Source organism: Grammomys surdaster, unplaced genomic scaffold (genome assembly GCF_004785775.1).
Source record: "Grammomys surdaster isolate TR1022 unplaced genomic scaffold, NIH_TR_1.0 202, whole genome shotgun sequence".
In the NCBI taxonomy this organism is placed as follows: domain Eukaryota; kingdom Metazoa; phylum Chordata; class Mammalia; order Rodentia; family Muridae; genus Grammomys; species Grammomys surdaster.
Window position 1 is genome coordinate 2,370,706 of NW_021604647.1, and position 8,523 is coordinate 2,379,228.

At 35.5% G+C, this 8,523-nt stretch overlaps 1 long non-coding RNA gene across 1 annotated transcript; it reads left to right on the top strand.

Annotated features, from left to right (window-relative positions):
* The first annotated feature begins 638 nt into the window (after positions 1-638).
* Positions 639-7,437, top strand: LOC114623797. Its single transcript, XR_003711831.1, has 4 exons — positions 639-1,950; positions 2,436-2,529; positions 3,556-3,719; positions 7,138-7,437. It is a non-coding gene; the product is annotated as an uncharacterized LOC114623797 (long non-coding RNA).
* The last annotated feature ends 1,086 nt before the right edge of the window (positions 7,438-8,523 follow it).

An 8,523-nucleotide genomic window follows, 5' to 3' on the forward strand; every position in this document is an offset into this window, starting at 1 on the left:
CATTCCATCCTAACACAAGGACACTTGCTCAACCATGCTCATTGTAGCTTTATTCATAGTAGCCAGAAACTGAAAACCTATTTTTCTCTGAACTGAAGAATGGATAAAGAAAATGTAGTACATTTACACAATGGAGTATTGTTCGGCTATTTAAAAAAGATAATGTGAAATTTGCAGGCAAATGGATGGAACCTAGGAAACAAATTCATCCTGAGTGAGGTAACTCAGATCCAGAAGGACAATTAGGGTATGTTGTAGAGAAGGGGCATGAGAAGACTGCCTCCAACTTGCTAGCTGCGAGGCATCCTAGAATCTTTGTCACTCTCATCAGACTAAAACCAAAGAGGTATACTTTCTTAAGCAGAGAATCCTGGTATTCTGCCAAGTAAGCTGAAAACCTGAGGAAGCGACCTAACCTTCGTGTTCCCTCTCTTATGAGAAAGTAACTGTTTTTAACTATAAGATGCAACACATCTAAGAGTTAGACTGCTGACAGATTTCTCAGTCTGTAATGAGGTTTCAGTCACTTTGAACCAAGATAAGCTATTGCTAGGGAAACAGCGCCTGCTGTAAACAGGAAACTGTGGGAAATCTTTATTCTGCTTTGCCTTTAGAAGAAGTTGAAACTTGTTTGAAAAAAGTGCACATTGGCTGACTATGGCTGTGTACCCCCGTGTCCTGTTAATGTGGCTCTACACTTTGGACCACAATGCACTAGATGTTGACAAGGGGCACCCAATTACAGAGGACTCAAGTAAGGAAGTTTTGCGGGAGGGCCAGAAACTTTGGTGAGAAAAACTTGTTATAAATGAGTAACTCTTCTTTGCTTAAAAACTTGTGCAGGGCACTTACCAAAAAACGTCTCTAGTACAGGGAAAAGGGGCAAGCTATCAATTCCTAGTATTTCTTTTCTGCAGTATACATGATTTTTCTTCTGGAGCACATTTACAGGTATATGAGTATGTATGCAAATATGCATGAATATTTGTGGAGTTGATTGTGGCCAGCCACAGAGAGAACGTGAGTGTATGAATGTTCGAATGTATAAATGATTGTGTGTATTTGTCTGTATAAAGCATCTTAATTCTTTTCTTTTCCTTTAAAGCAGCACCAGCAATCAATATTTTTACTGAATTTCTATCTGCTAAACAGTGTTAATTGCCAGATATTAGCATTTATTAAATACAAATGGTAAAGACTTAAGAAAAAGTTAAGTTCTTAGCACAGAATAGTAAGAAAGAGTTAAACTTACAGAGAGTTATAACATTTAATAAAGCACAGAGTTAAAGAGAAAAGAAGCCAGCATTTTTAATCAGAGAATAAGCTAGAAAGTTTTTAGAATCTTTTAGAAGTTATCGGCAAGCATTCAGTATAGATATTGAAAATTGGCAAAGAATAAAAAGGGATGTAGAAAAGACTGTTTGGTAAAGGAAGAAAATTCCTGTAAACCTTGAGTTAATTCTGTGCTTTATTTTGGTAGTATTTTAGGGTATGAGTCGTATACTTGCGGCAGGCTGGTGTTCACAAAGCAGCCTTCCTATATCTGTTTTTTGCATAATTTTTAACCTTTCTATAATCAGACTTACTTGTACTGGCAGGACCAGTATAGAAAATATAGATAATGGAGCTTATAGAATTGAATATGAGGAAGGCACAATAAATTTAGCAACCTTGAAGGTTAAGATAAGACGTCAAGTTAGCAAGGAGAGAGAAGTAGTTTCAGAGAGGAAAAACCTATCAGAGAAAGTTCGGTAAAAGGAAGGAAAATGAAAGTAAGCTGTTCTGCAGCTAGACACAGAGGCATACAGCTGCAATGGAGGCCCCAGGATGCTGGGGTCAACACCAACAGGCTTTGTTGTTGTAAGCTCACTGCCTGAGCACTCTCTGACGCCTGGAGGAAGAGAATCTGAGGCAGCTGCAGGACTGCAGGAAGAGAAATGGCATGCTCAGGTAAGGAAGCATCTTAGCAAGCACCAGAGGACAGCACAGTATTGCAGAGTTAAAGCTCTAGTATGAGTAAGTAATTAGGATTCCTGGTTTTCACATAGATTGCCTCAAGTTTAAATTATATAAACTAACATATATTATATAAATTAAATATAAATTATGTATATTTAATATAATTGGTATGCCTTAATATATATCATATACAATAAATATAAGTCATGTGCATTAAATATTAATTATATACTTTGAATGCAGACTACATACATTTAATATAGATTATAACACTGAATGTGATCTATATACATTAGTGTATGCATTATATACAGTGAAAAATTATACGCATTAAATATTAATGAACCCCTTTAAATAAAATTAATATATGTTAAAATATGAATTAAATGTGAGTTATAATCATAATTTCATGTGTCCACAAGGACAGGGAGCTATGGAAAGAGCTTATGGAGCTCTAAAAAATGTTTTCTCTGCAGGCTATTGTTATTCCAAAGTTCAGGAATTTTAATATTGATTAATGGAAGTCTGATAAGTTAATGGAACATTGGCAGTTTATAATTCAGCTATAAGGTAAATATTTCAATTTTTCTTTGGTTGTTTTCTGAATATAAACTTAAAGATGCTTCTCACCATGCAAAAACATCTGTGTCAATTAGTGTATTTATAGGTGTATAAAAGACACCTGTTAACTAAATTTTGAAAATAAGGATTTCAATAAAATAATAAATGACAATATATATTCTTTTGTAAACTAAAGTTTTGTAAACATTAGCTTCAAGGAATTAAGAGCCCTGAAACTTGAATTCACCTGTCACAGATCAAATGAATTCAAGATAAGTATATCTGCTTGTTCTTGAAAATGGCTTTTTTTTTTCTTGATCTAGGGATTTCTTAAATTCCACAATTGCTAGGCAATTTTAATTTCTGTTTCTAGTCTATATTTGTCTTAGCAAATTTTCACGGGGCTGACAGACTCCATCCAGGGATCAGCTGTAGAGCTGCTCAACTCTGGACTTGCAGAAGGCTGATGTGAAGTGCTTCAGCTGACGTGACTGCTCCTTGTCTTTCATCTGGATTAGCCAATCAGATTTGTTTTTATAAATATTTCATTGCCCAGCCTTTGACTAGCATTTAAACCTCCCTGAGACACTTTGCAATGTCTTAATGTCAGCAGGAAGCAGATACAGAAGAGAGATTTGAAGTCTTTTTTCCCACTTTACAGGCTGAAATTCTAGGTCAAAAAATGTATCCCCCTGAGCATACACACATTCTAAAACCAACCCTATGTCCCTGCTTCACATGTTGATGTTTGGGCAAATGAATGTTTTACTGTCTTGGAACAATATGGTGTTCATTTAACGTTTTTAATACTCTATAGATGGAGCCCATAAAAAGTCTATGGAAAGTACTCCCACAAGGAGTGATGAATTCCCCTACTCTGTGTCAGATTTATGTAGACTTTGAATCCTATTAGACAGCATTATGCTCGCTTATATATTTCTCATTATATAGATAGCATTCTTTTTGCAGGACCTAGTTGTAGGGACAGTTCTGATGCTAAGGGTCTGATTCCCCAATTGGTTCTTGATCTGTCAGTAAAGAAAACCATAGGACAATTGCTGGGCAGAAGGTACAGATGAGACTGCTGGGTACCTGGAGGAAAAGAGAGATGCAAGGGAGGAGAAGAGAGTTCACCAGGCTTCTGATGGAGTAAAGTTGACCAAACATGTGAGGTCTCAGGCCTGTCGCTGCTACTACAGGTGGGTAGTTGGGGATGTAATTAGCAACTAAAGTTTAGGGCAGGTAGAAAAGGCAGAGATAAGAATATTATTAAGGGCATGCTTTTCTAGGTGGGAGATAGTAGTGCTCAGCAATTGTGCCTAGAAGGCAAATTGAAAAAAACAACTCTCTCTCACTCTCTCTCTCTCTCTCTCTCTCTCTCTCTCTCTCTCTCTCTGTGTGTGTGTGTGTGTGTGTGTGTGTGTGTGTGTGTGTCTTTTATCAGTGGATTCAAGGGAAGCTGGGTGGGGGACAGTAGCACAACCCATTCCGAGAGCTTAGGCAGGGTAGCAAAAAGATACATGCAACACCTAGTATGGTAGAGTTAGAACATGTTTTGCAAATTTTACTAGAAGTGTTTAAGCTATTTGGAACGATAACAGCTCCAGAAAAGATTCAAAAATAGCAGCTAGTTAACTATTTAGGATATATTGTAGCTAGACAATAGGTGCTTACACACACACAAAAATGCAGCTAAGAACGGATTGCTGAAAGACTTTAAATGATTTTCAAAAATTATTGAGAAATATTAATTGGTTATATCTATCTTCAGGTATTTCTACTTATTAGCTACATAATTTGTTTATGACATTCCAGCGAGATCCTGCCCTTGAAAGTAAAGCAAGAAACAAATAGTTTCTTAGAAACAAAGAAAGAATTACAAATAGTTGAAAATTATATTAAGGAAAGTTTTTTCAGCCATTACCTAATTGATGTTTCTATTGATTTGCTTTTATTAAATACTTTTCAGTATCCAAGTGAAATATTGGCTCAAAAAGACCATCCTTTAGGATAGACTTATACTAGGCATACTTTTCCTAAAACTTTAACTGCTTTTGAAGATATGCTATCTTTATTGACACAAATGGGTCATCAAAGATGTGTACAATAAGTATGACTGTGCTTCTATTGTATTTCCTTTAACTAAAGATAAAGTACAGTATTTGTATGCTATGAGTAAATCTTTACTGATAACTTTATTAAATTTCATGGTTCAATTAAAATATCATTTGCCAAAAATTAAATTATTGGACTTTTTAAAGAAAAATGAATTTGTGATAAATGATATTTTAGCTCAAGAATCATTAGCAGATGCTCTTCCAATTTTTACAAAGGGGTAAGAAACTAAAAGTGCTTTTTGGACTCTTTCTGATTTTCAGGTTTTTCTGACTAAATATACTTCTGTTCAGCAAAATGAGCTATATGCTGTAACTAGAGCTTTTCAAAAGTATTCACAAGATATTAATTTAGTGGTAGATTCAGCATACATTGTAGAGGTTGTAAAGCAGATTTATACTTCTGATACTTCTAATTATGAAGAGCCTTTGAAAACACTTTTCTGTAGTTGCATTAATGAATTAAGAACACATAATGGCAGAATATTTATTACTCATATTAGATCTCATACCAAATTGCCTGGATTCATTTATGAAGAAAATGAATGTGTGCATCATTTGGTTACTTTTGTTTCTGCAGAAGATGAGCATAATATTTTACATACTAATTTTAACAGATTACAGATACAATATAAAATTCCTTATCAACAAGCTAAGGCTATTATTTCACACTGTCCAATTTGTAAACCTGTGCATATTCTCATGGTCTCACAAGAGTTAACCCTCCCAGGGACAAGCAAATGAGATTTGGCAAATGGATATCACTCAAGTACCTGAATTTGGAAGATAGTGTTATGTGCAAGTATCCATTGCAACATTTTCCACATTTATATGGAGTACACCACTTCCTGGAGAAACTGCTAATCATGTAACTTAGCATTTAACTGAAGCTTTTGCCAGTATGGGAGTTCCTATGGTTATTAAAACAGATAATGGTCCAGCTTATAAATCTTATAAATTTAAGCAATTTTGCATGTAATTTGAAATTAAACATATAACAAAAATAGAATAAAATCCTCAAGGACAACAATAGTGGAAAGAGCTCACTTTAAAACAAATTAAAAAATAACAAAGGAGAAAAATAGATGAATCTTTTATGTTTCTCTATAATCAATTGCAAGCTTCATCAAGAACATATATTCATCAAGCTTTAATACTTAACTTCCTTCATTTACCTCCAGGGGATATACTTTCTAGGGAAGAAAAACATTTTGATTCAGAATCAAATAGAGAAAGTTTTCATCTACAAAATGTCTGAGTTAAGATAACTGCTGATGTAGAATGGCAAAAGGAGATGTTGTTAGTTCGAGGGAAAGTTCTTGTATTGTTCTTGTATAGTTCTTGTATTGTTGCAGGGCAAACAACAACTCTGGTTGCTACCAAGATGGATTCAGAGATGCTGTGAGGCCAAGGATGAAAGCAGCAGTGAGGCGCAGATATGATCCTCTTGATGAAGAGCTGTCCATTCAAGCTATGGCTCATTTACTGGGACTGCTCAGTCTGCTTCTAATTATAGTTTTACAATATATCAGAAGTACAATATTTCTGCATGTGTACCTTTGCCTTATGTAATTCTTATTGGAGAATTTAAATTTTCATATCAGGAAATTACATGTGTTAACTGTAGATTGTGTTATTGGATCAATAATAGCATATTTTTAAATTTTATTTCTTATTCAGTAATGCATATAAAACAATGTAGTCATGTATGACATGTCTTGAATTCTTCGATAAAAATTTTAAAAAGAACAAAGCATATGTTAAGGATTGTTGTTGCTGTAATTTTAAGTCTTATTGCTGTGGCTACTACAGCCTCAGTAGCCGGTATTTCTTTGCATGCTTCTTTGCAAACTAAACATTTTGTAAAACAATGGCATAAGGACTCTCATGAGTTGTGGGTTCATCAGGTGGACATTGATGCGAGGCTGCAGACAGAAGTGTTACAGCATATACAGATGCATTAAAACAATCTGTATCCTGGTTGGTCAAAAATGTTTGAGTGTGCAACAATAGTTGCAGTTAAATTGTGATTGGAATTCTACTGCTACATTTTGTGTTACTAATTTTCAATACAATGCCAGTCTTCAAGATGGGAAAAAGATTCAACTGTATTTGAAAGGATATTCTACTGTTAGAAAGAATATTGAACAATTACAATACCAAGTGCTGGACACATTCAAAAAGCAATCTCCATTTGACAGTGTATCTGATATTGCTAAAATATTAGCTGATAAGTTTTCTGGCATAGACCCTAGAACTTTATTACAGAGGGTGACTCATGCACCTGGAGGAGCTAGTGTTGTGTTACTTATTAGCACTATTTTAATTGGCATTTTAAGATTGGCTATTTACATGTGTTCCTTTCATAATCACACTTCACAAGTATGTAGCTTATGGTAAAATAAAAGAAGCTAAATTAAAAAAATAAAAAAGGCAGCAATTGTAGAGAAATGAGACTACTCCCAACTTTGAGGTAACCTAGGGTCTTTGTCTCTCTCGGCAGACTGAGGCCTAGGAAATATATTTCCTCAAGCAGAGAATCCTGGTGTTCTGCACAGTAAGCTGCAAACCCGAGGAAGAAACCTTTCCTTCCTGTTCTCATGAGAATGTAACGTTTTGAATTATAAGAAGCAACACATCTAAGAATTGGATGGCTGACAGATTTCTCAGTCTGCAGTGAGGTTTGGGTCACTCTGAACCAAGATAAGCTATTGCTAGGAAAACAGCACCTGGTATAAACTGAAAACTGTTAAAATCTTTATTCTGTCTTTTGTATAATATAAAGTTTGCATTGCTGACTGTGGCTGTGTACCCACTGTGTCCTGTTGATTAGGTAAATAAGAGGATTTGGGGGAATGTACTGATCTCTCTGTGAGGGTGAACAGAATAGATTTTATAGAAGAACTGGAGGTGGGTGGAGATGGGGGTTGGGGAGGAGAATCATGTGGAGAAGAGAGATGTCATGGAGGAAGCAAGAGCCAGGAGAGACTGAAACTGGGGGGGGGGATTGTTGGTAGCTGGGGGAGGAACTTAGTGCAGTGGAATCTTTCTGGAATCTATGAAGGTGATCCTAATGAGGACCCCTAGTAATAGGAGATATGAAGTCTCGACTTGCCATCTCTTATAGTCAGGAGAGGCTTCCAGGGATAGGACTGGGTTACATTCAATTGAGCTGTTGACCAAAGGGGGATGTGGAGAGGAACTGGGAGGTATAAAAGGAGTGGAAACTATAATCAGGATATATTATATGATAAAAGAATTTCTTTTCAATAAAAATGAATAAAATTCAAAAATTAAAGAAAAGAAGCAAAAAGAAAGGAAGGAAGGAAGAAAGGAAGGAAGGAAGGAAGGAAGGAAGGAAGGAAGGAAGGAAGGAAGAAAGGAAAAAAGTAAGGGAAAGAGAGAGAAAGAAAGAAAGCAGTGTGAGCAAATGATGGAAAGTAAGTCAGTAAACAACATTCCTCCATAGCTTCTGCCTCAACTATTGCCTCCAGGTTCCTGCCCTGCTTGAGTTCCTGCTCTGACTTCCTCTGATGATGAACAGTGATGTGGAATTAAGCTAAATTAACCTTTATCTCCCCAATTTGTTTCTGGTCATCATGTTTTATCACAGCAATAATTACCCTAAGACTAAGAAATACAAAAAAAATGAATGAATATTTTTAAAAGGATTCAATGTACCTAGCCATTAGAGAAATGCAAATAAAAACTTGTGATTCCATATTACCCCAGAAAAACAACTATATTAAAGAAAACAAATAACAAGAAATAAGGATGCAGGGAAAGAAGTATAAACTGGTACTGTAAGTACTATGGAAACCAGGGTGGAGCTTCTCAAAAAGCTGAAAATAGAACTACTATACAACTGCCTACATATACCGTTCTCTCT